This window comes from Cyanistes caeruleus, chromosome 19 (genome assembly GCF_971803275.1).
Source record: "Cyanistes caeruleus chromosome 19, bCyaCae1.hap1.1, whole genome shotgun sequence".
Lineage (NCBI taxonomy): Eukaryota > Metazoa > Chordata > Aves > Passeriformes > Paridae > Cyanistes > Cyanistes caeruleus.
Genome location: NC_141719.1, coordinates 6,853,541 through 6,881,475, shown reverse-complemented (window position 1 = coordinate 6,881,475; position 27,935 = coordinate 6,853,541). Strand labels below are relative to the sequence as shown.

The following is a 27,935-nucleotide window of genomic DNA, read 5'->3' as shown; positions in this document are numbered from 1 at the left end:
GAAGGTCAAAAGTCATGTTTAATGTATATTTTTTCCCAGTAAGATTATAAAAATATACACTGTTCATGGAGGACTAGACATGATAAGGCACTCAGAAAAACAGCAATTTAATTTCAGCTAATTTGCTTTCCCCCTCCCTTTGTACAGGACAGGTTATGCCTCCCAAACCTGCAAACAGTGGCAGCAATATCTTTTTACTTCCCCTGCCATTTCAAAAGTCAGGCCATGGTCATGGTCACCTGTGTAACAGCCTCGAGAAACTGGAGCTTCTCTTTCACAAAGATGTGAGCAGTGGAAGACTTGATAACTCAGAACTGTACTCAATAGCCATCAATCCCCATTTTCATAATAATGATAAATATGTAATGTGTCCAAGTGATGGATGGCTCAGGCACTGGCTGCTACCTGGCTTCAGCATCACTGTGACAAATAAATATGGATGTGCTGCAGGTGGGCTCAGTACTTGTGCTTTTTGTTTGGGTTTTTTGAAGAGAAATACTCAGTCCTCTTCAGTCTTCCTCACAGATATGATCTGATAAAATTAACTTCCAGCAATATCCTTGAATAAACAGTCAAATAACCTAGCAACAACTTTTCTAGCGAAGCTAGAAAATGATCTTCCCTGCCAGCACACTGCCTACATTTCTTGCAACAATGCACGGACATATTGGTGAGAAACAATAGAAATTATTTGCCTGAATTTCCAAATCACTCAATTGAAATAGAAAGTTCATACTAAATGTGACAGATATGTGGGGAAAGCAGCGTTGTATATGAAACCGTGTTAGAACAAGGATTATTGTTTGGCAGGGTATAACATGAACTCTGCATAAATAGAAAAATATTAGACTGTGATTTCATCAATATTTAAGGAATATTATATACACACATGTACAGAAATACACACAGACGTTAATTTCTGAATTAAACTGTTTCTGTCTGCCATGCTCTGGGCTAAATGATAATTTTCTCTCTGAAGTCACAACACCTTATTGAAAGTCTATTATGCTTTTGAAGAGCTTGGCAACTGGGAATTTTGAGGCACACTTGCTGTTTTGCATTTCGGTTGTGAGGTTTGATAGAGGTTTAAAAGGCACCCTAAATTCAGGAAAGAATTTAATACTGAAATAATTTGAATCAAGCCATGCCTCTAAATAGCATATTTCTATGACAATAGCTCCCCAGAGAGCTTGCCAGGGACCCTGCTTCCCAAGGCCATTAAACACACAGACTTCAGCTACACCCAAAAGTTTAGAAGGAAAAATAAATCTCAAGCAATTTTCTGCACATCTTTCCAGAGCTATTGCTTGAATCTGCAGTTCTGCTGAATTCTGAGTTCCTTGTAATTAGATTAGACACATTTCTGCCACACACTTGCTTCAAAACACTGAATGCCTGTTGGATTGCATATTACTTGTTCCAACATATGTTAAACATTCCATAGCTCTCTGAGCATAAAACAAACAGCTACAGCTCTAAAAACACTTGTTTTCAGTGACAGGTTTTAATGACAGAATTGGAACTCAGAGTACTGTTCAATCCAGTAAAGACTATTAATAGCCATGGATCACGGATATAATTCCTACAAATGCAATTTGAAATACTGGTATGTATAATTCTAATGTTATTATTATTATTCACTGTGGACTGTTAAACAGATCTCTCTCAATACAATTTTACTGATTCAAATCAACTCTAATTAAAATCTCTAAAGCACTTAATCATGCGAGACATTGTGTGAATGCCAAGGATTTCTGCTTGCAAATGCAACTTTAACAAGTACTCCTACTATTGATTATTTATGAATCATGAAAAAGTGTTTGATACTTCACAGACATACAAAATGACAGATTTTTCTGTCCTTGTATGCTTTATAAAATATAGGAATATAAAAATAAGAGTATTGGTTTGCTTTTTGTCAGTTTAGCTTGACATAACATCAGCCTAAAGATTTGCTTCATCAGAACAACGTGGTGGATCTAAACAGAATCTTAAAACTCTTTTGATTTGCAGCAAGCTGTATTTTGATGCCAAGTATAGAGTCAGCCTCTTGATTCTTTAAAAGATGTTTAAAGGCTTAGGATAAACAATTTAAAACACCCCAGCTAATTGCAGCAGAAAATATGAGATTTGCTTTAGAGAATAATCTTTTATTTTTCCAAAGCCAGTAATTCTAGCATTTCTCAGATGGAGTTTTTCTTCCTTTAGGCATGCAAATCAGTTTTAAACATAGCACTAATTAGATTTATAATGTGCATTTGAAGGAGATGTTGGCCTATTTGCTCATTAACTGAGGGGTGAGGAGGCTGCCTCGTGCTTTGCTCACAGGGTTCAACACCTTGCACTCTCAACCATGTGCTGCCCACTCTGATACTTTCTGTACGGTATGAGCCTGAGGGGAAAATGTTATTTTAATGCTGGAGAGGGGATGAACTCCTCTCTGCTCTGGTGGAGGTTACAGCCAGCCACTGTGGGGGGTTCAATCTTCAAAATATTAGAAAATCTCTACACAGAGCTCAAATCACCATTTGGGGTCTGAGACAGAGTTGCTCCTATAACTTACCTTCCACTGTTTTTCATAATTACAGATAGTAAGTCTGCCACTCTTGTTTTGCACACCTGTCCAAGTCCTCCTTGTCCAGTATATTTTATTAGAAGATACTCCTACATTAGCCAGATTCTTTATAGGCACTTCATGTGAATGCTAAGTAGTCTGCTAAATAATAAAAACACTAGGAGACAGACACTGAAAAAAAATATGAAGGGAAAACAACATGCATGGAAGCAATTGGCCAAAATCAAGAGCAGAGGCCACAGCTTCAAGAAAATGCAGGATTTTCTTATGAGAAGCTGTTAATTTAAAGCACTTGAGCATAACCCCATATGTGCATCACCAAACCAGGCTGGAAATGGACCTCGTAGGTTAATGCTTGACAAGTTAGAATATCTGACAAGTGCAATCACTAAATAGCCTCATGACAGGTTGCACACAGGTTAAGGATATATATTGTGTGATTCCAACTAAAAGAATGGAAATCAGCATTCCTTGCATGAAGATGTAACTTGTTCTTGGGGCTGCCTTCAACTCCATCTTCTCCAGAATGCCCAGATCATCCCAGACCTAATTCTTTCCCAAAACCCCCTGCTACACAAGATCCTCCCCATACACCTATACCTTCTCTGAATAACTGAGGACCTGGTTGGCACTGTAAACACCTGCACCTGCAGTTTAAAGACAATCCCCCAAGAAAAAGAAACCCTCACTCAAAACTGTGCAGAAAGAGAAGAAATCCTGAACTCCATTACATCAGCTTTCACAAGCACTTGATGGGAAAGGTGTATCTTACCACCTCACCAAAATACAGATACATGATTATTATTAGTTTTATAAAACAAGCCCATTTTGCATGTTACCAGGTGGGGCATTAATGCTCTGCTCTTTTCTGCAGCTTCTCAAGTTGCTTTGCCAGGGCAGGTATTACATTCATGCTCCCCATGCAGAGCATAAGGTCGTTTGTCTGTGGCACAGCTTGGAGCAGAGTCAGATGCTCATTTCTTCTTCATTTGTGTACTGCACTCGACTGCCAATGCAGAGCACTCCTGTAATTCACACTGTGACTCTGGGAATACAGATATAAAGCTCTTATTGCAGCTCTGTTCCTTAGCATTTAGAATATGGATGGAGTTGATGGTCAATAAGGTCAGACCTTTCTCTATCAATATTCCCTTACAGAACAGCCTTTGCTGGCTGGCAACAGCACATCATCAGACCACTTCCCACAGGGAAACCCAGCACACAGCCCCCTCACTGACATCCCATACTGAGCTATTTGCTGCCTTCAGGTGTTTGTGGAAGGGCTGTTTAGCATAATGAGAGCCAGCTAGGCTTGCCATGAATTTCACAGCAACCTCCAGGAAAATCTGTGGCGGAACTATTGGCTGGAGTGGTGTGGCAAGAACAGTTTTGGCCGCACTTGAGTGCATCATGACTCGCAGAGAATATTTGGGACCCAACTGGTGTCAGCAACAGAAAGAGGCAGGAATAAACAGTTTGGTTGATTCAGTATTGGAGAAGTAGCACTGGTCACTTAGCAACCTTTCCTTCTTGGAGAGATACAGATGGTTAAACACCTGCAGCAGTCTTCAAATCATGGACTAGACTTTCCTTTCATGCCTGTTTGGCACTCCAAAAGCTCCTTCTATTTTACACAGCTTCTTATGTTCCATCCCTGCAAAAGGGAGGAGAGTCACCAATCAATAGCTGTGAGCAAGGCTGGAATAACCCATTCAGTCACAAGAGAAAGAAAGAAAACTTCTGTGAACACAGTCTTGGGCACTGAGAATTTTCCTGGCAAAAGTCTTTGTTTTAACTTCCTTTTATGTAAATATGTTGCCAGGAAATATCTATCTGCAACTCAGTATAACAATCACATTTAGACAGCTAGAAAGAACATGAATAAAAAAAGATACTCTCTTGAGTAGTATCTTGATACTCTCTCCCTAGTTACATTTGTTAGGTGTGATACACACTGATTATTAGCAATCAGCATCATATTCACTGCTTTTCCTCCTCCTGTTAATTCTATACACAGTATAAAAGAGATTAAAGAACCACAATGCAGTCCTTTATTACTGCACACTACTGGACAAATTGTGTTTTTTGTCATGTTTATCACCTGGCAGAGACCTGGGTCAAATGGGAGGTGATCAGCCTGTGTGAGCAAGGCAGCATCCCACGGCAGCAGTGTGCCACTGACCCAGGTGTAAATTCAGGAGGGACACTTTGCTTCCCTCTGCCTCTGGGTGGATCCACAGCCTAGAAATGGATGTGGGTGATGCATGGAGGATGTGGATATTCTGAGGAATGCTACTGCAGTGACTGAACTACTGATCCCATGCTGCAGAGCAGGAACAAAGCTGGTGAGCTCACATTCTTCTTTCCAGCAGCACCAAGTGTCATTCTCTAAACTGATGGCAAAAAATGAACAGTCAGACCAGAGAATTTCTTGACTCAGTGCATCTATGAGTCCAAAAGTGAGTGAGAAGTTACAGAAATTAGACATTTTCAGGAATATCAGTAATATCTATTGTTGTAATAATAAATTCAAACCAAACCCCTCAGCCCTTAAATGCTTTAGAGGGCATTTAAACTCCTGTGCTTCAGGGAAAGTGTATAGATCTTTTCTTGTTTTGAAGATGGGAAAAACTTTCCCCCTAGAGTTCCTTAGACTATAATTGACTTTTGTTTGTGTTTGCCTGTCATATAAACCCTTTCTGTGACTGATATGGGCTACATAGACACTGCACTGATCCAATGCATTAACTCCCATCATTTTCTGTTCTGGAAATACTATCAATTTTATATAAAACTTTCTGCTTTCCTTCTTCATCATATTTACCACAGGAATGAAGCAGCAGAGAGTTTTAATCTCTCTCTTTTGAAAGACTGAAGACAGCATTCCAGCCTGATACTGATCTATTCAGGCTCCTTTATCTCTCTAATGGTCAATGCTGACAGATACTTAAGGAGGCTGAGAAAATAATGACAAAATAAACACTGGCTAAAGAAAAATAATTTCTGCCACTGATTAGATAGCTCAGTGTTTCTGCACATTACTGAGTCCTCTGTGGCTCAAGTCTGCTGTGATCCACCCAGACACAATGGCTTGTGGGTGGCTGTGCAGTTTATGGCAATTCTAAATGTTCTTCTTGATTCAAACACCCACTGACATTTTTCTGCATGGACAGACATCATTTTAAAAACTTCTTCTGCTGTTACAGCAAATGTATTTGTGGGTGAGTTAATCATCAGATGACTGTGTGCTTGATTTTCAACCATTATGACACAAAATCATAGAATCACTTCGACCAAAAAAGAACTTTAAGACCATCAAGTCCAACTGTGTGTCAATGATACCTTCCTCAAGAAGGACACCTCTTTAATTGTGAACATTCTTTATGTTTTATAGGTGTTGTTATGACACCGAGGTTTCTGGTTTAATAACCATTTTTTGGGCATTTTAAGGTGTGTGCACAAGGATGTGAGGCAATACCTGAAGCTGCATCACTTGCAGCTGTATGGAAGCCATGACAGCAAAGAGTTGAAATGCACTTTGTGATGTCAAAAATCCACTCTGGTCAGGCTTTATTCTTCCTATACAGAGGAAGATTCAGGTAGAGAATTCTGAGATTGTCTTATACAAGTTAACACTCTCATACCTTGTTTGTGCTCTGTTTTTAAGAAGTTGTGGGTTTTATCAAGCACTTCACACTTCAGTCAACTAAACTAGATGCATTTACATAACTAGATTAAAAAATACATAAAGGAAAACAAAAAGAGTAGGAGCTAATTAAAGATGCTCCTGAGCTTGACTAGCTGTATAAAAATATGTTCTTGTCAAAGCACTTAGAAAAATCCTAAACTTTCTTAAAGAAATTAAGCTGAACCATTAGTGGTGGCACACTAAAATGTGTAAAATTTATCATCCTGTATAGCTCTCCATACAGCCAGCTCACAAAGGTTTGCTCATAGGACAGAAATAGACTTCATGGTTTAGGTGCCAAATTATATCTGACATTTAATTTACCATCTATGAAGCTGTAATATTTCACCTAAGCAGAAGAGGAAGAAAACAGCAGGAAATTCCATTTGCCAATAAGAAATGCCAACTGTCCTTGCTCTCAGTAATCAGGTGTCTGAAGTACCAGATTATTGACCATAACAAAGTACATCTACACATGATGAATGTGCTGGAATAGAGAGGGTATTTTGTAGATAGAAGTGAAGGAATAAAACATATAACAGGAATGAGTGTTGAGGTTCTTACCTGTTTTTCCTGGTCTGTAGTGACAGCATTGTCACACAAACACTGGTCCCAAGCAACACAAAATTCAGAACAATTCACATTTCCATTATCAGCAGACTTGAAACCAGTCCTGGATCAGGAGCAGGGATGAGGTTTCTCATACAGTGGGACAAGGAGCAAGAGCAGTCACAGACTCTTTATACATCAGCTTTTTTCACAGTCACTGTGCCTGAATCTTTTGTGAAACTCTGAAAGGCAAAGCTGGAGATGTTTCTAGTAACTTTATGTACTACAAAGAAATCAACAACAACAAAAAATTACTGAGAGCATTCCTCAGCAAAGGAAACCTGCAGACTTTTCCCAAGAAGACTCAGGAAATAAACATGATTAAATTATACCTTGTTCCATATTGTAGCTGCCAAAGTGATTTAGATATTCTGAGCTATCCAAATGAAGATTTCATTAATGAAGGACATAAAACTACTTTTAAAGATCATATTAAAATTAATTAGCCTCCAGGAGAAATAAACCAAACAACTATGAACAAGAAAATTCAAAAGCAAGTAAATCACCAATTACAAAGAATCTGTGTTTAGACTAGAGGCCATGGCAGTCTGTAGTAAATCAGGTTTCAAAATGACCATTTTCTTTACCTGCAAAAAGAAAACTCTGAATTTTGTTGTTGCACAAGGGTTATGCTCTGGTATCAGTGCAAGTGGTGCTGCAGGTGGGCATTGAACAGATTCAGAAACAGTAAAATACTGGTTTATTTCCTTTCATTGAAACTATTAATCTTGATGATATTATTATTATTATTATTATTATTATTATTATTATTATTACTATTACTATTATTACTATTATTACTATTATTACTATTACTACTATTACTACTATTGCTACTATTGCTACTATTGCTACTATTGCTACTATTATTACTATTATGCAATCAAATAAATGTGGCCTATGTCTGAGGCAGTAATATAAATGACTTATTGTACTCTTAATCAGTTTTGCTTTGTCTGTCAGTGGCTACCAACTTAAGCTATTTGTTTTGACATTTGCTGGTGCTGTCATGAGCAGAAGGGAAATCGGTTGGGATAGTTTAATTTCAGCATGTCTGAGCTGAGGGCAATCACTACTGACATTCAGGCAGCTCCATGTCTGTGGCTTTTCCTTGGAAGTTACTGATGTTCCAAGGCCTGATCCTAGTCAAACAAGCTGGACAGGAAACACACTATTATTAACAACAACAAATATATATTAAAAAGTCACTTTCTTTGCTTATATCAAGCCATTTCATGAAGAAAGCAACTTGACAAATAAAGATGCTGAGATGCATTTGATTTTGTAAATGATAATCTACAAAGCAGTATCAGCATCAGGAAGAAAACTCAATTTCCTGATTTCCAGTCCAATCCTTTATCCACAACACATCATCTATAAATGATTTGCCACGTCAGGTGTTCCCATCTCAGAGCTGGATGGGCCAGTACAGCTGCACCTCATCCACCTTTAGCATAAAATCACTTTTAAAATGGTGCCTGTTCGATTGGACTCTACTGGATAAATCAATTTGTGAATAACATAAAGAAAACATGTTTTGGTATTTATAGTTATCAAGAAGAATTTAGTGATGACAGTGCTGTATATAATGCTGACATTAATTTCATTAGATAGAAATTGTACCTGCATTGATATATTATAATTGAAACTAATGATCCTTTGATTCCCATCCAGAAATCCAGTTAGGATGACAAATATTCTTCTAGAACAGACCAATGAATAAATATTAAAAGCATAAAGAATTCCAGGAGGTAAATTCTGTATTCAGCTATGCCAACATTCATATACCAGTAATATTATTTAAGTTAGGACTAAAGCCTGAATAAAAAGAGAGTTTGTGATGATTTGGAAACTCACTGTGTCAGAAGCAGCACGCCACCAATTCCCATGAGAAATCTGCTGGAGGATGAACACTATCAGAGGAATTTCAGGTTGTAAAGGGGAACCTCTGCAGTCCCTCACCCAAATTCACATATATCTACAGAGTCAGAAGTCACTATAGATTAGAACATTTCAGATGTAAGGAGGAAGGTATTTTGAGAAGGTTTTCAAATGCAATTTCCATGTCAGTCATGTCTACACTCCTCCATCTGCTGGCAGCACCCAAGACCCAGTACTTATGATCCCTAAGTGCTTAGCCCCAAATTATCAGAAGAAAATGAAATGAAGTAGCATGAATTCCTAATGCATTCTCTTTCATTGTTTACCTTAAGTGTCATTCAGGACAAAGAATAACAGATTCTTCTTTCCTCACAGATAAAAAAATCACTAGTCTCATGTGTGCTGTAGACACAATTACTTGTACCTCTTGCTGTCCTTTGCTTTTGTTACATTATTTTCCAATCATTAGACCTTAAAAGACTTGACCATAATCTGTAGAGACAACTTCTGAATGTTTAATAAATGGAGTAAAAGCAGATTAGACACAGTCTTTTAACCCAGCAGTACGAACATCATGTAGATTTCAGAAGTTGTTCCTGGTTCTGTTGTTGACTTGCCAACTGAAACAGTTAAATTTGTCAAATTTTCAAAAGTTTAGAAAAACTTCTATTGATTTGCATCAGTATATGCATATTTGTTGTATGCCTTGCACATCCTGAACAACTCTGTTTAAAACACCTGTTTGACTGAGGCTGCCACAAAGAGGGGAAAACTTACCTATTTGCAGATGTGAAAGACTTTCCACCTGTCCCTTGTTTGGCCACCACCTGCTGAAAAAGCCCTTTAAATTTTCTGTTACAGTCCAGGGTAAAAAACTGACCAAATTCCAAACATCACAGAGGGATGCAACTGGTTTAGGGCCTCCATCTCCCATATGGAATTATCTGTGAATATCTTTATACAGCAAGCACACATCTTTCCTCACTTGCTTGGACAAAACATGTTGTTTTTCTCATCTTCCTGCCTCAAGGAAATATCCCATTCCTCCTCTCTTTGCCTGGCCTGAAGACAACCACCCTCCTCATTTCACCATTGCTTTGGCAATGCAAATATCGAGTGGGGAGAAGATTGGCAGGAGCCCCAGAGCCCCTGCATGGCCAGAGACAAATGCAATTGGAGATGTGCAGGGCATCTCCCAAGGGGCAGGATACAAATGTACCTTAATTGAGCCTTTTTCTGCAGCCTGACTCATTGGGCCAATAGATACTGCTTTTGGGAGAGCCCACGTTTAATTTACAAATTAGTGGATTACAGTAATATGTGTAACAACATATTAAACAAAGCATTAAGGTAATACAGCCCAAATGACAAGTGATAAACTATATAAGCATATATACAAATTTGATTTAATATGTTAGCTTCCTTTGCCCTCTGCCAATCTGATTGCCTTTGCATAATCCATGTTTCTAATTATCCCCTGGTATGCCTTGCATATAAATAGCTAATTAGATGGTGTCCCTGTCAGCTATGAAGTATGTAATATCTGAAAAAAATACTCCTTTGGAAATTTAATTTAGTATAACAGATTGTTCTATCCAACTGAAGAATTAAAGCTTTCAGTTTACTAATATGTTTGTGCATTTAATATCAACCTCATACTATTATATTAGTACCCACAAGTGCATCCAGTAGTTATATAATTTTTTTAAAAAATCCTCTTGTCAGAAGCTTGTACAGTAATTACAGTAAGATACTTAAGACCTAAAAATCACATTTCAGAAAATGATTTTAGATGTATGTGAACTGTCTGCTGAATATGTGCAAAAAAGTGCAAAATTCTCACCTGTAGCTGTAGAAACTGAGAGAAAATCAGACCAAAGGGCTGGATAATGCTCTGGGCTCTTCCTGGCCACAGCCAGGTGTTGCAGGGAATGGAGATGTTCTGAGCCTGCCAGATGTGGGAGAACCATGAGCATTGGGTTACCTTGCATCAAACACCTTTTTTCTTCTCTTGCCTTGTCAGTTACAGCCCAGTTCAGATGCCACCCTGATCAATACACACAGAACACTTCCAGGGCTGTCCTATATATTTAAAAAAAAACAAATAAATTTAAATTTAAAAAAAAAATTAAATATACTTGTCCATCCTTCCTCACTAGACCTTCCTTCCTCTACAACAATTTATTTTTCCTCCCAAACCTTTCCTGGGCTTCAACCCTTTTTGTTTAATCAGTGCAAATCAATGAAAACTTCCTGCTGTAAAAATGCAAGTATGGATTTAACGGTGAAATGTTTGAATAATCACTTTCTCCTTGACTCCAAGGAGCAGATATTGGGAAGGTCAAGGCTGGGAGGGGCACAGGGAGGAGGTTGTGGTGCCCTGAGGTTGGAGCAGGTTTTGTGGCAGGGCTGATGCCATGGGTACACAAACACCTTGCTCTCCTCTCAATGTACCGCTAAGACTCCCAAAGCTGTGTCTGACATTTAAATAATATTCCTTATTCATTTTATAAACAAGAAATATTCTTTGGCTTTAAAAAGCTTTGTGGAGTCACCAGCCCCGGAGTTATTTAAAAAATGTGGAGATGTGGGGTTTAAGGGCATGGTTTAATGGTGGATCTGGCAGTGCTGGGTAAATAGTTTGACTTGAGCATAAAGGTCTTTTCTCACCTAAAGACCTCTATGATAGAAAAATATATGTCTCATATACAGGTATTTCCATCATAAGCACTGAGCTTAAGTGCTTTGTAAGAGCATAAAACATGAAATATTCTGAAAAACAGAAGTAGGATACAACCACATGATACTCTACCAAAACTAAATGGGAAGATGACAATTTTTTCTTTAAATGAATAATGAATACTGTATGGCAATTAAAAAACTACCACTGGATCTCTTATTAATCACATTGTGTCTGGTAGGAATATTAATAGATATACTGAAAATCCAGGCCATTGTGCTGGAAATGAGACCAAGGGGAATAAAATCCCAGTTTTGTGATCTCCAATTTCCAAACACCACATCGGCTTCACCACTGGTACAGCTTCACTGCAAAAGCAGCTCAGTATGTTCTGTTGTATATGTATATTATATAGCCCATGTGAAAGGCAATGATACTAATTTTGGAGTAATTACAGCTAATAAAATACTGGGATTGCTAAAATAGCAAAGGAATAAGCATTAAAAAGATGGAAATTAAGATCTTTTCCATTCAGGGTGGAGATAATTTTTAAAAGCAATTGCTTCCTGAGCTCACACCCCTTTTTAACAGTTGTCCCAGGTGAAGAAGAGATCTTAGGAACCTGTGACCTGCTCTGTACCCCTGCTTCAGACTATTCCTATCCCATCAGTACATGGAAATGAGGAAGAGCAGTTTCCCTCAAGGAGGAATATGACACGAGGAAAGGACACACAGAGGAAAATCTGCCACAGAACAAGTAACAGCCTGTACCTCCAGTGCAGGGGAGTATCTCTGTGTGCCCATAGCCAGCTAAAAGTCAGGGTGATTTGTCATCTTAAATTATTCATGAAAGCCTGATTTATGTTCTTTAGTGGCATGCAGGCAGCTCTAGATTTTTTTCTCCTCTCTTATGCAGGTGCATTTGCTCATATGGAGACTTAATCCATGTTGTCTTTGCATTGTTGGGGTAAATGCTATAGAATAAGCTGGTAGGGCATTAAAAAATTATTTATTACAATCTCTATGGGATTTCTCAACTATTTAGAGTGTAGTATGAACACACTTGGCCTTTTTTTGTAGCAGACATGTTGTAACTAGGAAAACGTAGCCAGACTTTTTATAATAAAGTAATGTTAATGTTTTGGAGACAGAACAATACCCCCAGATCTGTTATAGACTAATTATAATTATAGATTATATAATAATAGACTAATAATAGACTAATTATGTTATAGACTAAGGGTGTTATAGACTAATTCATACTCTTTTGTGCCAACATTTAAAACAACTCTATCTGGTTAGAATAAGTCTGCACCTTTTCTTATATTGTTATGAAGCCTTCTCAAACACTTTGCTTCCTTACAATTAAAAAGGTGAAAAATATGTATATACATACTAGCTGTATTCTGTGCCCTTTGCTGCCATGACTGTTCTCCTCAAAGTCCCAACTTAATAGAAAATCCTTTCAGCATTAAATGCATTCATACATTTTTAGGGAGTAAATGTTTATACCTGAGATATTAATTGGAAGTGTCAGAATCTTCTGAAGTAGTCTGGACTGGTTTATTAGTAACAGGTTAACAATACAAGTAATAATTGCTAAACATTTTTTATTGATAAAACAAAATAAAATATATTTTATTTTTTATTGATAAAACAAGAAGTAATTCATAAAATGAAGCCTTGCAGTAACATTTTAAAGTGGCAATGTGCACAAACCAACTAGGACTGAGTTCTAGAGATGACACAGCACCTGGAGCTCCCTCTGTATGTGCAATCAGGCATCTGATGACAGCACCTTTCTGGTGAAGCATTTTCACTGGCAAACAGAGTGACAGCTTTTCCCACTTCTCTGAAGTATTTGCATATTACATTCTTTTCCCCACATGGGGTAATTCATGCTTTTAATCTTCTAATATACCATAGCAACAAGAATTACTTGCACTAAATATATTTCTGTGATTATTTTGTGTATCTTCAGCAAGCTTAAATGAAAATGACAATGTCTAGAGATACTCTTTAGCTGATAGCTGTATTTATTCTGTAGGTTTATGCACTGGCTGTCAATACAGCTGTAAAATATTCATGTGAGGATGAAGATTCCTTGGAAACTCAGAAAAGTGAGGTAGACTGTGGATGCTAGATGAAAAAAGCAAGCAGGGAACAGAGCCTGTGTGAAACTCAGTCACACAGGCTTCTCACTCTGGCCTGGGAAAGCACAAGGAAAAATCCAAACAGTCCTTGGTAAAGGACAACAATCTCAGCAGGTGTTTAGGAAACAGTTAATGGGTGTTGTTCCACTTAACCCATGATGGTGATGTGTTGCTTTATGACCAATGAGAGTTTTACCTCTCAGACCTTCTCAAACATGTATAAAAGAAGATTAAGAGTAAAAACTTTGCTCTCTTGGACAAAGCAGCTGAGGGAGTCAGTGTCATACAGCTGCTCTGTTCCTAACACAGTGTGATAAATGGTGGACCCCGATGTTGGTTGCAGCCATGAGCCAAAGAACAGTAAAACACTCTACCCCGTTTTTGATCCATTTTTCAATACCTGTGTACCTCCATTCATGTTATAATAATAATGTTTTTATTACAGTCTAAAGCAGGGAGGCTTTTTAAAGCTTTTCTTGAATGTCAATAAGAGGATTGCTATGTATCCAATTCACTTACCAATTTGTCTATTATTAAGTTTTCACCAGTTTCCAGTAAAGTGGAGGGAACTCTAAGGGGGCCATGTGTTACGAGTTTTCTTTTTCTTTTAAAGCAGATCTAACGTTTTCCCCTGATAAAGGCAAAGTTACAAAAACATGATTCATTAGTGTCTCTTGAATGTTGTTGCATGGAAAAGATCAAACTCAGGAAACCATGCAAGATTTTTCCAGAATATTGCTCTTTGCATACAAAGATTAATTAATAAATCAATTAATATTCATTTTAATGAATTAATTAATTCAAATTAATTAATAATTTGAATTATTAGTATTCAAATTAACATTAATATTCGAATTAATATTCAGCTAAACCTGACCCTTTATGCTTTGCTTAATATCTGCCTAAATCCTGGTTTGAGCATCACTCTGTTTAACACCAGCATCAAGTTCAAAATGCAGGTCCTGTCTGTGGTTTGGTGTATGATTTGCAACCATCCACATGCAAAAATTATTTTTACATCTGTCCAGATCCACTGGCTGTACATACCAAAGAACCCTCTTTGCCCATGTGGACAAATATTTACCCCAAATCAACCACAGAACAAGAGTCAAATAATACTCAGGCCCAGCTGACAAAATATCCATCAGAAGCCTGGGTAAATTCACTGGACTGCATCAAAGATTTTGAGCAGTTAAGAGCAGGGCTCGATTTTTATGCAAAGCCATTCTGAGACAGACGCTTGCTTCAACAGCCCACACAGTCAAACCCACAGCTAATTACAAATCTTGTCTCATCTGAATGAATAAGCATCTGTGCATCTGGTACGAGTCATGGTGCTAACAGTTTTGTCAGGTGCTTGTCTTCATTTAGCAATTAAACCAGCACAGCGCTGAGAGGAGGTTTTTCAATTTGCATTGTGCCTACCTGTGAGATGTCTGGAAGCAGCAGCACCAGGATAAGATTTCAGGATGTGGGGGGAAAGAAGTTTTGGTTTATAGGCTTTCAAAGAAAGCTCAGAGCCCAGGCAGGTTCCTGTTCCTAAGGAATTGTAGTGAGAGATGGGCTCTGGTTGGTCTGTGTGTGTGTGTCAGTGCTGCTGGTGGAGCAGCCATGGGTCAGGCACAGGCTGAATTCATTCCTTCCTGCAGAAAAAAACTTAAATTCTAAACACACTTCTGCTGTATTTCTAGACGGTCTTCCATGTTCTTTCTCTTGGATAAATATATCTTTAAAACACTTTCTCATAAAGAATCTGATTTTACTTAACCTGATACTCCCAAAATATGTTCTGCTTTTCTCCTCCTTGATTCTACACTTGGAAACTGTGCTGCAGCTCTGATGTTCAAATACATGCTTGGCCTATGGAAACCATAACATACATTCTGCTCTTATGCAGAGTGTGAAACAAAATGTTGTTTTGTTGTACAGGCCTTGTCTCCTGGCTATCTGGAACAGTCTAACAGGTGTGCAGTGTTCTGCAGCTGCAGGAGCATGGCCAGGGACCTGCAGGTACTGGTGGCTGCCATGGGACTCAATGAGATGGGCTTCTGCTTGCTCAGTCTCAGGAAACCATTTATTTATTCAACACAGGAACAAACTCAGCTTAAACCCAGAGACAGAGAGCACCAAACTGAGGCAGGGTGGTGGCTTTTGTGGGACAGAACCAGGGTGGAGTTTAAGGTCAGGGTCTAAGAGGAACACAGCAAGGGAGAAACCCCAAGGGCTCAAACCCCATCAGAGCTCCCCACTTGGGTCTGGGGTAGGGAAACTTTCCAGGGCTCTCAGGGCCCATCCCCGAGGCAGTGGCTGGAATTTACTTTTCCTGGGCTTTAAATCCATGCCTCTCACTTTAACAATGCTTATCTGAAACAAAATCTTTGCCTCCCTGGGAGGGGGCACCTCGCACAGGTGCACCCCAGGAGATCTATTTTTTATGTGTAAAGGTAAAGTGCATTTTGGGCTGACAACAGAAGCAGAATACAGTAGGCAGAGTGGCAGATTCTCTGTTCTAATCACTTGTTTCAAGCTCCTTCGCAGGATACTCTGGGCAGTGCTTTTTTTGGGTGATTAAAATCATTCGAGATTGATAGATAAAGGTGTAAGACTTGGAGGAATCTAAATGTGAACCTGCTGTCAAGACACTTTACAGCATTACCTGAGGCATGCTCTATTTCTCTGGATATGCACTGCCTGTCATCACATATTGCTGAAATACTTTAATTCTTTATTGGTATCACAGTCCATGGAAACTTTTCTCATCATTCGTACATTTACATCTTTGCTCCAGGATAATTATCCACTGCTCTAGTTCTCTCTGAGCTGCTTCACTGAGTTTCAGTCTGTCTTCATGACAGAGAAATTATTTTTCTCCTCAGCACTATCTTTGATCTGCCCTCGGATACAGCTGGTAAGATCTTGACTCCTACTAATTTTGAACTAGACTCCCATTTTAACTTAAAGAGTATTCCAGAGTTTCTGCTCTTCCCAAAACCTTTCTGGTGGCAGCTGAAGTGAAGCTATCCAGTGCTTGCAGGGGGAAGGAAAGGTTCTTCTCTGCACAGCATCACAACCCTGTGTGAGATTTCACAGGGCAGAAGGAACCTTATTCTTGTTTTAGCTAAAGCTCTGACTGCTTTGCCTTTTAACCTTTCTTTAAGAGACTCTAGCTGGACTTCAGGCCTTGCTTATTCCAAGCTCCTGACACCAGCTGTAGGTTTCAGCAGTAATACATGTTTTGGACAGGTAACATTCCCTCAGTGCCAACATGTCCCCACTTAGTCTCATGTACAATAAAACCTGGACAGCTCCACTGCCTCTGAATGCTGAGGACAGCTATGAGAGAGAAAGGAGGAAGAGGAAAGTCTCACAAAATTGCCTTGTGAGTTAAAACAAAATTATGAAGACTAGCATATAATGTGAATTTTGAGCTAGGTGTTCAAAAGAGCTAAATTCTTGGTTAAGCATTTTAATGAAGTGGCCAGATGTTTCTCTGCATGTACTGAGACCTCAGTTATGAATACTGAGCCCACCTAAACGTACTTGCCTGAGAGTCATTCCACTTCACTTCCCTTTAGTTTCTCAAATGTAATTGAACTGGCTTTAAAAAAAAAAAAAAATCTACCTGTGAGGTTTGTGAACAATAGGACAGTTTTACAAGAAAGAAAAAAAAAATGGAAAGCAGCAGCATCTTTTTGGATATAAACCATCCCTTGCCAACACTGCATGGAAAGAAGCAAGGAAAATGGCTTAGAATGACTAAATAATTAATGTGGGCCCCTTGATTAAAGTCAATTTGCCTTCAAGATCATGACTTACAATGTGCCCTAGGCCTGCATTAATAACCCACCAGCACATGGCTTATTTAGCTCTTTAATTATTTATAATTTTTATTGCTTGTTAAAACAAAGCAAGTGGAATGAGATTAATAAAATTATTTTCTTACTTAACTTTTACTTATTAAAAGTAAAAAATGTAATTTCAGTGCAATCCCTGATAAATGGGAAGAGAACCCTCAGCTCTCCTCTCACCTGGCTGGCTGGAATTTTTCCCTCTAAATAAAAAAGGGATCCATCTGCTGGTCCTCAACTCAGAATATATATAAAAAATATATCCTCACCAGTCCCACATCCAGAACTGGAGTGGGCACAGGGCCACACAATTGTGTTTTTGGGGTTACAGCTCTGGATGGAAAAGAGAATCTGAGCATTGTTACATGGTACCTCTTCATTTCATAAAGCTGACCACCAAAAGCAGAAATGCTACTTGAAATTAGGGAATACTTCCTCAGTATATCACAATTTATTAGTTGTGTGGAATTCTGACTTCTAAACTCTGGGCTGAACTCAATAGGTGCAGCTTTTCCCCTGTAAAATCACCTGCACCATCACAGCAAATGTACCTCTCATCAAAAATTACTTTACTTAGATTCCACCCTTACAATCCTTAAAATGTCATATTTCTGAGATGTCAGCAAGGGAAAAATTTCACACATTCTTATCTAGGAAATGTAATTTTTTATCTCAGAAGTTACTGAATACACTGTTTATTCTGAAATATATTTTGACTTCTGTGATTTAAAGACATTGTGAAATATCATTTTCAAGATCAGAAAAAAACATATAATACTTTTAGAAAGATCTGTTTATAGTTACTGGGTCGAAATTCAGAAATACTGAAATTAACAACACACAAATAGAAAAAAAAATTACTTTGTTAATTACAAGCATCAGATTCCATATCTCCCTCAAGTGTTAAATTTCCTTTGTGAATTGACTTTGGTATCTCTCTGAAGGACATTTCTTTCTGCAAAAGCCCCTACTAAGAGCTTTATTAATTGCAAAAAAACTGCATTTACAAAAAACAAAAAGCCTACTTGGGCAATAAATATCTCATGTAATACCATGCACATCAGCTCAAGTGAATTTACATAGGCAGAAACAGCTGTTCAGAATACTGATAGACCCAAAAGAATTTACTATTCACCATTACCTTCCTTTGAAATATTCGATTAACCTAGAAAGGCACAAATTCAATCAGTCAAAGGCTGCAGAATCCATTCAGTCTAAGGCTAGCATTTGTGCTATTAATAAGACTAATTGCTATCAATGAATTTATTTCACTAGCAGTGGAGATGGAAGACCTGGAGCAAAGTAAGGCCTTGCCTTCCAGAGCAGTTCATTGGTAAATGCTGATATTCCAATCCACCCAGCAGTTTCCTCAGCTGGGAAAAGCACCTTTGTGTACAAAAGCAAGTACTCGAAGCCTCATAATTTTAATTTCATTATTCCAGATAAAGATATTAAATACAGTTCCCCAGCTGCTTCTGGAATTGTCACTGGCAAAGGCTGCTTGAAGACTGAGTTCTGGAAATACAAAGGGCCTGGGTCTGTCTTCCTAAACATCCTCCAGCACATCAGCCACACCTCAAACCATCCCCATCCCTGCTGTCCCCCTGTGCACATCCCACCCTGCCAGGACTCACAGGGCTGTGCTGCACCCCTTCTTCTCAACTTGCTGCTGAGAATATTCCTTTTTAAATCAAATATTAACCTGCTTAATCTTTCCAGATTTCATTGTGGCTAGCACTGTAACCACAGCATCCAGTGGTAAATGAACTCTTGTGCACAGGGAGTAGAGGCAGCACCTAAAACAGATTTATATCTTCCCTTGATATTATAACACTAACAAGTTTAGTACTCAAGAGTTGCAGGCTTCCCAGTGGCATCTTTATGAGGCCCAGCTGACTCTCCACCAAAATTTATCTCTGCTTCAGCGTGTTCCCCAAACCACAATCATAGACACAATAAATTTAAAAGCTCCTTTATATGACATAGACACTTTTCAATGTTTCCTTTACATGCCACAAAAGAGACAGCACTCCTTTTATTTGGCAGAACTCCTTCTTGGTATTCACAAATATTTTGTAGTTTGGAAAATAAAAATATTAAGGAGAAGAAAACCAGAAAACCAATTTAGTGACTTAATTCTCTCTGAGCCAGAGTGCACAGCCATGTGTTTTCATCAATAAGGCATCAATTTCTTTTGTTCATTCAAAACCCAGCAGTGAAACTTTTACACAATACTGGAATTATGGAAAGGAGTCCCATGGTAAAGCCCAAATGGCCCCTCCAAATTCACAAGCAAGGGTGAATGTGGTCCACTACATGTTTTCACCTTGACCTTTAAAGTCACCTCCATTTGAGCAAATAAACTGCAGAACTTCATAAAACCTGACCAGCTAATGTGTTTTCACCTGAGACAACTTCAGAAGAGGAATATATCACATCATTGCTGAAGTTTAAGTTGAAGGAAGGTTTTAGCTGTAAACATAGCTGTTCAAAAGATAAATATTTAAACACAATCTTCATGTCAGAGTCTATAAAATATAATATTCACCATTTGGTTGTGAGCCAATGGGAAATTTTAACAGAGAATAGACTTTTTCTTTCCACGGATATTTAAAGCAAATTAACAATGACAGTAATGTAATTTTCTTGGCACAACTCTTCTTCATTTCTTTTCAGCTGTCTCCTGCTAGAATCTTTAGAGAAATTTAAACTGATTTCAAGAAATCCTTAAGAAAAAAACCCAGCACTTTGCTATTTTACATCTTTCAGGTGTTCACAGAAGTGCAGGAGAAAGAACATTTGCATTTCCACTTAAATGTTCTGTTTATACAGAGCTGTAGATGGGAAATGACAATATACATTTTTTGGGACCATAAGTGTTTACCTTTACTAAACTGAGAAGTTGGGTTTGGACTTTGACCTGGTTCTGGCAGCTTGGGCAGGAAATCTCTTACATAAAACTCTTGCAAGGAGGGCAGCCACTGATGAACCAGTCTGATACAAAGCCTAATTAGAGGGTGTTGCAAGTTCACAATTAGTGAAGGAACTACTTCAAGAGAACCTTTTCCAGAATTCTTCTTTCTTAGCCTAACCATGATTCTGTGCTGTGACTAACTTCTTTGAAAATACCTCTCATTGCCTAAAATCAGTTTCATATGTGAAAAACTACAAAATAAACTTGAGAATGGAGAATTCTCATCCACTGAAGCCAACAAAATTATTTTCTTTAGATTCAGTTGTGTTGTGAGGGTCTTTCTTTTTCTTCCAAAGCTTGATAAAAACACCTCTGAATTCAATGTCTTTGACTTCACTTTAGTAGTCCTTGAAAGATATACCCAGAGAATACTTGATTTCAGAGCTATAAATCAGAGATGTTATAGATGAAGTTGAGCTACAGCTTTCAGAGTCCCCTGTATTGAATGGAGATTTATGCTGTTGAGAAAATTTGGACTTTGGGCTCTCTCTCTTCACCAGTTCCTGCTGTCTGCCATCGAAGATCCTGGCCAAGAGCCAGCCCATTCCTGCAATTCCACCTAATGTCACTCACTCCTTCTCTGAAATGCCTTTTCCAACAGCACCATCCCCACTATTTACTGCAGAGCACTGGCTGTTTAAAATACAGGGTCCTGTAGGAACTACTGATCTTTTTACCTGCTTCTGTCAAGGCATTCATGCTCCAAACCTCTGGATCTTTGGGGAACCTTATGGTCCCACAACACCTGACTGCATCCTTAATTCCCCAACTCTGTTCCTAGCAATACTAATTAATACAGGTCACATCATTTGTGGTAGAGTACAAGGCAATGGAAGTCAGTCTCTTGAAAGCAACCTTTCAGGGCTATCTGCCAAGAAACCTAATTGCTATAACCAATCATTTGCAGAAAACACAGAAAACCCAGCTTGCTGTTAGAAACTGTGCTGTTCCATTGGAGGAGGAGGAAGGAAATCAAAGCAAGACAGTTAAGGTGAAGCTATTAAATAAAATGAAAGCAACATTGTTTCTTGTCTTAAATAATCAAATCTATTACTACATTCTCAGGGGGGTTGTTTGTTTTGCTAGTATCTCCATTTTTCATGCCAGGGTTACAGCTGACACAGCAGAAAGGAAGATGACTTTTTGGGAAAGATGATTTTTTGATCTCTTTTGAGAAGAGTTTTGGGAAAGCTATCTCATGAAAATAATGCAGACTTCTGGCATAGGAACTTACAAGAAGGCAGCCTCAGAGCTGCACTGCAAAAATCAAAGTAATTACATGGAACTATTTCTTAATTTCTTACATTATCATTATCTAGTATTGGATATTTTTTCGATATCAATTTGCTTGTGTTGTCCATCCAATAATTGAGGGGGGGTTGGCCAGGGTTTTTCTGCTTGGTTTTTAAATTTCTTCTTCAGGCAACATCAGGAAGTGGCACAAAGCAACTGATGTTGCTTTTCAGAAATCACATGCAAGGCTGGTTCATTTTCTCTGGAGGTTCAGCAGGGCTTGGACTCTACAGGCAACAGGTCAGCCTTTGCCAGGTTTCTGTTCTGGATAAAAGGGTTTGTAATTCACTGAACAGCACAGCAGGGATAGCAGGTCTTCATGGTATTCCTGGATACATCTGTCTAAAGACAAGCTGCTTTCACAGGTGTTTTTATATTTTGTTATTGAGATATGGTACCAATTAAGATACAAGTGCAGCTATTTTAAAACTTTTCTCTCCTCTCTGAATTATTGTATAAATAAATTTTCCATAACACCCCTCTTAAAATAACTCAGTTAATGTAATAATTAGTACCAAGTGCATTAACCATCCCATAATTAATAGTTTAAAATGCCCATATTTTCCTTTATGCAAATAAGCAGCTATGTCAAACAAAGTGCTAGCAGAGGGTGCTCTATTAAAGAAAGACATTAGGGGAGTTTCAGCTTTATTTTTCCCTTCTTCTTTCAGCAGTCGCTATTAATATAACAAAACTCTCATTATAAAATCATTAATGTAAATGCAAATAAAGTTTTACATTGTTAATGTTCCCACCAGGTCCTTAATCACTTGCCAAGTCATGCTGCATTAAGTATAACATTGATTACACATGATAAGAGGGGATGACGTAGATGCTGCATTACCTCAGACTGAACAATTCATAGCACACAGTGGGCTTTGTGTTCAAACTTATTTTTCTGTGCTGTTCATGTGCTACAATTTTAAAAAAAACCTAACTAAATTGTGGATTTCAGCCCTACACTTCCTGACCTCTCACTGCCCTTTCCATGTTACCCTGATCCAGCTTAATCCTCCCCCTGTATCTCTGCACCAACTAACCAGGGAGAAATGATGAAACCTCCATTCAGGGATTCAAATTAAACAGTGCAGCACAAAGCTACTGAATGCATTTTCATCACAATGTTCCTCCTGCAGCCATGATGCATTTTCCCATTTATCTGGGAATCATTAGTGTGATATTGGCTCTAGTCACCATGAGACATCAAGACAGAACTGCACTGACCAGCCACCAAATTAAAAGAAGCAGTTTCTGCACAGCACAGAAAAATCTCTTTGATATAAGGCAACAGAGACAAGTTTGCAGCCATATTTTCATTATTTAAATCCTAGACCTCTATTGCAGCTGGGATTTAGGACATAAAGAAGGCAGCTCAGTCAGAGCCAGCTCAGGTGTCTGTACACCACAGTGGATCAGGAAGCCAAACACGTTAAAAGTGCAGCTACAGTGCTGGAGTTACTAAGCTGGTCCTTCCCAGCCCTTTCCTCTTCCCCTCCTCTGTCCCTGCAGAATCATCCCTGCCCTGGGATCAGGCTGTGAGCCCACGGAGTCCTGAGCTGCTGCTGGAGTCAGGACGAGCTCTGGCAGCAGCTGCACCCTCAGATGAGCTGGAGGTGGCTGTTCCAAAAAGGGACGAGGCATTTCCCTGTCCCCAGAGAAGGATCAGCCAGTGGGGACAGGGAGTCAGGATTAATCTGCAGTGCATGCCAAGTCAAAAAGAAGGAACAAACATCAAGGAAAAGAAACAAGCATTCACTGGTTTCAAAGTGCCTTCTTTTACTTCCATTTTGAGCAGTAAATATTTAGTAATCACCTATCCTTGTTGCACATGGAGCTTTAGGAAGGAACTGGATTTGTTGCTGTGGGGGTGGCTGGGAAAGCTCAAAGATAGAAATGAGATAATTAAGGAGAGACATTTCCTCCTGGATAGAGTGATTGCTGAAGGATCACCTGCATGTCCAGAGAAATAATGTCATTTAGTTGTTGGAAGGTTAATACTTAAGCTTCAGTCATGCCCAGGTGACATTTTCCAAGGCCATGGTTGAGGCTTATGTATTTTCTTTTTTCCCTTTCTGTGAGAAGTGGCACAGATTCAATTCAAGGTTGAAGTCGAGAGTGAACTCAGGCTCAAAAGATCTGAGTAGCTGGGGCAGTTGTAAAGCCACAACTGTGCAAACCAGAGGCAAAGCAAAAGGATGAAGAAAGGGGTTTTGTTATTTTTGTGCTTTTAAAATTCTTAGACAAAGAAAACTTGGTATTACCCTGTGATTTACCAATCTCTTAAGGAAATTCTTCAGCTTCAGTCTCCTCCAAAATCTCTTAAAAACACAGTGAAACATTCCTGCCTCCTGGAGTTAGATTCTATTAAATCAAGCTTGTCCAGGCAGCCTATTTTGCACCAGTTATTCTGCCAAGTCACAGGCCTTGTCACAAAAATAAAAAGCTCATTGCTTTTTCAATAGAACAGCTAAAAGTAAAGTGGAATTAACACATGATACTGCCTTCCTATTAATTCTCACTGTCTCATATTTTTTCTTTCAAAGCTTTTACATGGGAATAAATGATATATTTAAAGTGCCAGCCTTGTTAAACAGTGTAATACTCAGCTGATATTCAAAGAAAGATCTGGAAAGAGAACAAGATGGAGCAGCAGGGCCCACATTGGCAATTTGTGTCTTATTTTCAAATTTCAGCAAAAACCTGCAGGTAACCAAGAAAAATTGTAACTTGAAATGAAAAGGAGTTTTCCTTTTAACACAGCTATATGGGTGTTTTGGCAGCACATATATTGGCAGATGCACACACTCACTTGGGGATTGATTATCTGAGTGAGAACAGCAAAAGGACAGGATCCAATTCAATTTGACAGCCTGCCTGGCCTCCTGGTGCTGTGATATCACCTGGGTGGTTGGAGGTGTTACATGAGGATCTGAATTTGTACAATTTGTTCTCACTGACCAGCATCACTTGCCCAGGAAGTTCCCAAATCAAAGGGCCAGGGTAGGTGCTGATTTAAATGATTTGTTTGAGCTAAAAGACACTGCCAGATACAAACCAAATACACATCCAGGTTCAAGCAGAATTTGGGTTTTTTTGATGTCCTACCACTGCTTGGGTCAGTTTGGCACATGGGCAGAGCAGGTCCATAATCAACAAACTAGAAGGTGTCTGTCCTTCAAATTCAGTCTTGCCACCAAGAAATCATCTCCACATAACATTAAACAGCAGAAATACATACTTGTTCTGCTTATACTGTGTGTTTTCCCTTTGAAGAGCATAAGAAAGGCTGCAAGACTGCTTCACTCCACTCCCCATGCTGGCTGACAGCGGGGAAACATGCACTCAGCATCCTTTTAAACCACAGAACTCTGGAAAGGTTTGTTCTCTCTGGGGGCACAATCTTCTTTTTGCATGATAAATCTCTGTGCTACCAATCTCTTCCAGCCTGAGCCTGCAAATTGCTCACTGTGTGTTTAACAAAGTGAGCAGAGTGTGATATTGCTGGTGGGCAGAGTGTTTCCTGGCCAGAGCCACCAAAGAGCTGCCTGAGGAGCTCCCAGAAGCCTCACCCTTAACACCCAGCTTCGGAGCAGGGCACGCTGGATGCCAGGCTCATGGTTTAATGTGTTGGAAATGACAAGAGAGGCCACTCTGACCCTCACTCCTCATTCCAGTGGGTGCACCTGAATGCTTAATTGTCATCTGCTGTTCTCATTAGCACTGCTGTGCCAGGGATCAGGGCACTGCTGCCTCTGGAAGTGTGATGGATCCTGTGCATCTGAGTGGAAAACATTCTTCCCTTGTCACATTTCATGTCAGCAGCAGAGAAGCAGAAACCATTTCAGGGGCTGAATTCCCAGGAGGAGGAGAGAGGACACAATTTCCTCAAATTCATGGGGATTTTGTTGTTCTGTGCTGTGCACTGTAGTCCCAGGGCAAAGAGGCCTCACATGGCTCGCACAGGGCACCCATCTGTGCCCTCAGCCTTACCTAAAGCTCAGTGTGGCTCCATCAGGGCAGCACCTGGACCTGCACATTTCTAACAGGAATCACCACTGAATCTATTTATAATCTATAATCTATAAATCACCACCAAATCTATTGCCTATTGCCTCATCCTCTCTGCTTTCACAGGGAGATTCCCCCTTCAAACCAAACAGGCACTGATGCAAATCACAAACTGGTTATGTCTTCACCCCCAGTGTGTTGCTGGACATGACAACTGAGGCTGGTTTGGGAACAAGTCTCAAAAGCAATCAATTCATCATTTCAGAGAAAATAATGCTTCAGAGAGGAGAGCAGGCCCATCCTCCAAACATCCCAAATTACTTTTAGCAGTGACTCACAGAAAGCAGTTTGCATTATTAACCTGATCTCAACACCCAGCAATGTCTGCTGTGAGCTCTGGTGGAACCAGGCATCAAATGAGAGTTTTATCACATAATCCAGCTAAACCAGATACGCAAAAGCTGAGCCAGAAATGCAAAAGATCAAATATTAGAACATATTAAATATACATGCCCTGCTTTCAAACATGCAACAGAAACATTGACCTGATTCATCAGGATTGGCTGTTTCCTACGCTAAGATGTTCCAAAACATTAAAAGGATACCTCTAGTCCTTATTAAAAATTCTTTGTCTTTCTGAAGCTGTACTGCATGGAGGATGTTCAGGGACTTGATTAATTCACTTACCCAAGAAATGTCACAGTTGCAGCTAGCCTGTAGGTGCCAGGTAAATTTGGCTGTACCAGACTCCCAAACTCAACCAGCCTAGAAGTAAAACAAGCCTCTGGATGGGGCAGGGGTGGGTTCAGAGCCAAGCAGAAACCTCAGCCAGTCATGTTCAATCCACAAAGCAGACATATCACTGGTCAAGGAGCTGGGCAGTGCTAAAGCCTCGAACAATAAATGTCTAGAGCTTTGAATGCGCTGTGTAAGAAGGGTCTGAACAATAAAACACACTGTTTGTTGAGGACCCTTGGGAGTTTGTGTTGTTTCTGTCTTCAACCATTGACCCAAAACGTAATAAAGGAAGATTTATTAAAACAGGAAGAGACTTAGGGATATATAAAAATATTGAGCTGTGTAGGAGTGTGGCAAAACTGCCCTCCACTGCTTCCTTCTTTTGGAAAGGTTATTGTCACACTGCATTAGGAACGGTGAGACACAACACAGACTCTCTTCTGGGTCGCACAAGAGAGCAAGTTTTATTATTCCAGATCTTTTATAGACAGGTCAGATAAGGTCTGAGAGGTAAAACTCTCATTGGTCATTAAACCAACACATCACCATCGTTGGATAATTGGGAACACAACCCCTTGACTGTTTCTTACAAGTAAACAACAAGGATCCTAAACAACACCTGCAAAAGTTGTTTTCCATCTCCAAGGACTGTTTGGTTTCCTCCTTATCATTTCTCAGACCAGAGTGAGAACTAGTTTCACACAGCCTCAAGCTAATGCCTGAAGCCTAAAAATCTCTTATTTGACCATTGCCAGCTCCCAGAGGTTATTTTCTAAATTTCTGATTATTATTTTCAACTGCACAAAATAAATGGGGTCCTCCCAGTCCCAGTTCTTTATTCCCTTCCTGCTGTCATTGAGCCCAGTGGCTTTGAGGCTTCAGGAAGCAACATTCAAAGAAAATATTGGTATAAAAGAAGAAAGACAAACATGGAATTTGGATTGTATGAGTCTGAAAGGTGCCATTATGATTCTCCTACCTTTTAAATCACTGCTTTTTTGTTTAGCTGGTTTAACATACATTCCTTCCCACAGTACCTTTAAAAAATGAAAAGAAAAGAAAAGAAAAGAAAAGAAAAGAAGAGAAAAGAAAAGAAAAGAAAAGAAAAGAAAAGAAAAGAAAAGAAAAGAAAAGAAAAGAAAAGAAAAGAAAAGAAAAGAAAAGAAAAGAAAAGAAAAGAAAAGAAAAGAAAAGAAAAGAAAAGAAAAGAAAAGAAAAAAAGAAAAGAAAAGGAAAAGACAGCTTAAACAGCAACAGCATTATTACTTTTTTTATTTTTTTTTTTTTTTGCAAAGTTACAGTTTAAAGAAATGTATCTATTTGAAGATAGAAAGGGAGATAAAGCTCATTTTTCAATTACTTGGGTTGGCAACACCCTACCTGTTCAAAACACAGCCAGGCACACTCAAACCTGCTGAGCCCTGTCCTGGTCTCTCCTGTAGCTGCTGACAGGGGACTGACAGAAATGAAAGGACACATTAAATACTG

At 39.0% G+C, this 27,935-nt stretch overlaps 1 long non-coding RNA gene across 1 annotated transcript; it reads right to left on the bottom strand.

Moving 5' to 3' along the window:
• LOC147649814 (uncharacterized) lies at positions 1–27,920 on the bottom strand. The gene is made up of 6 exons (XR_015278086.1): positions 27,828–27,920; positions 10,597–10,835; positions 9,531–9,580; positions 8,730–8,768; positions 6,828–7,054; positions 1–4,229 (listed from the first exon to the last, which is right to left on the bottom strand). It is a non-coding gene; the product is annotated as an uncharacterized LOC147649814 (long non-coding RNA).
• Between the last annotated feature and the right edge of the window lie 15 nt (positions 27,921–27,935).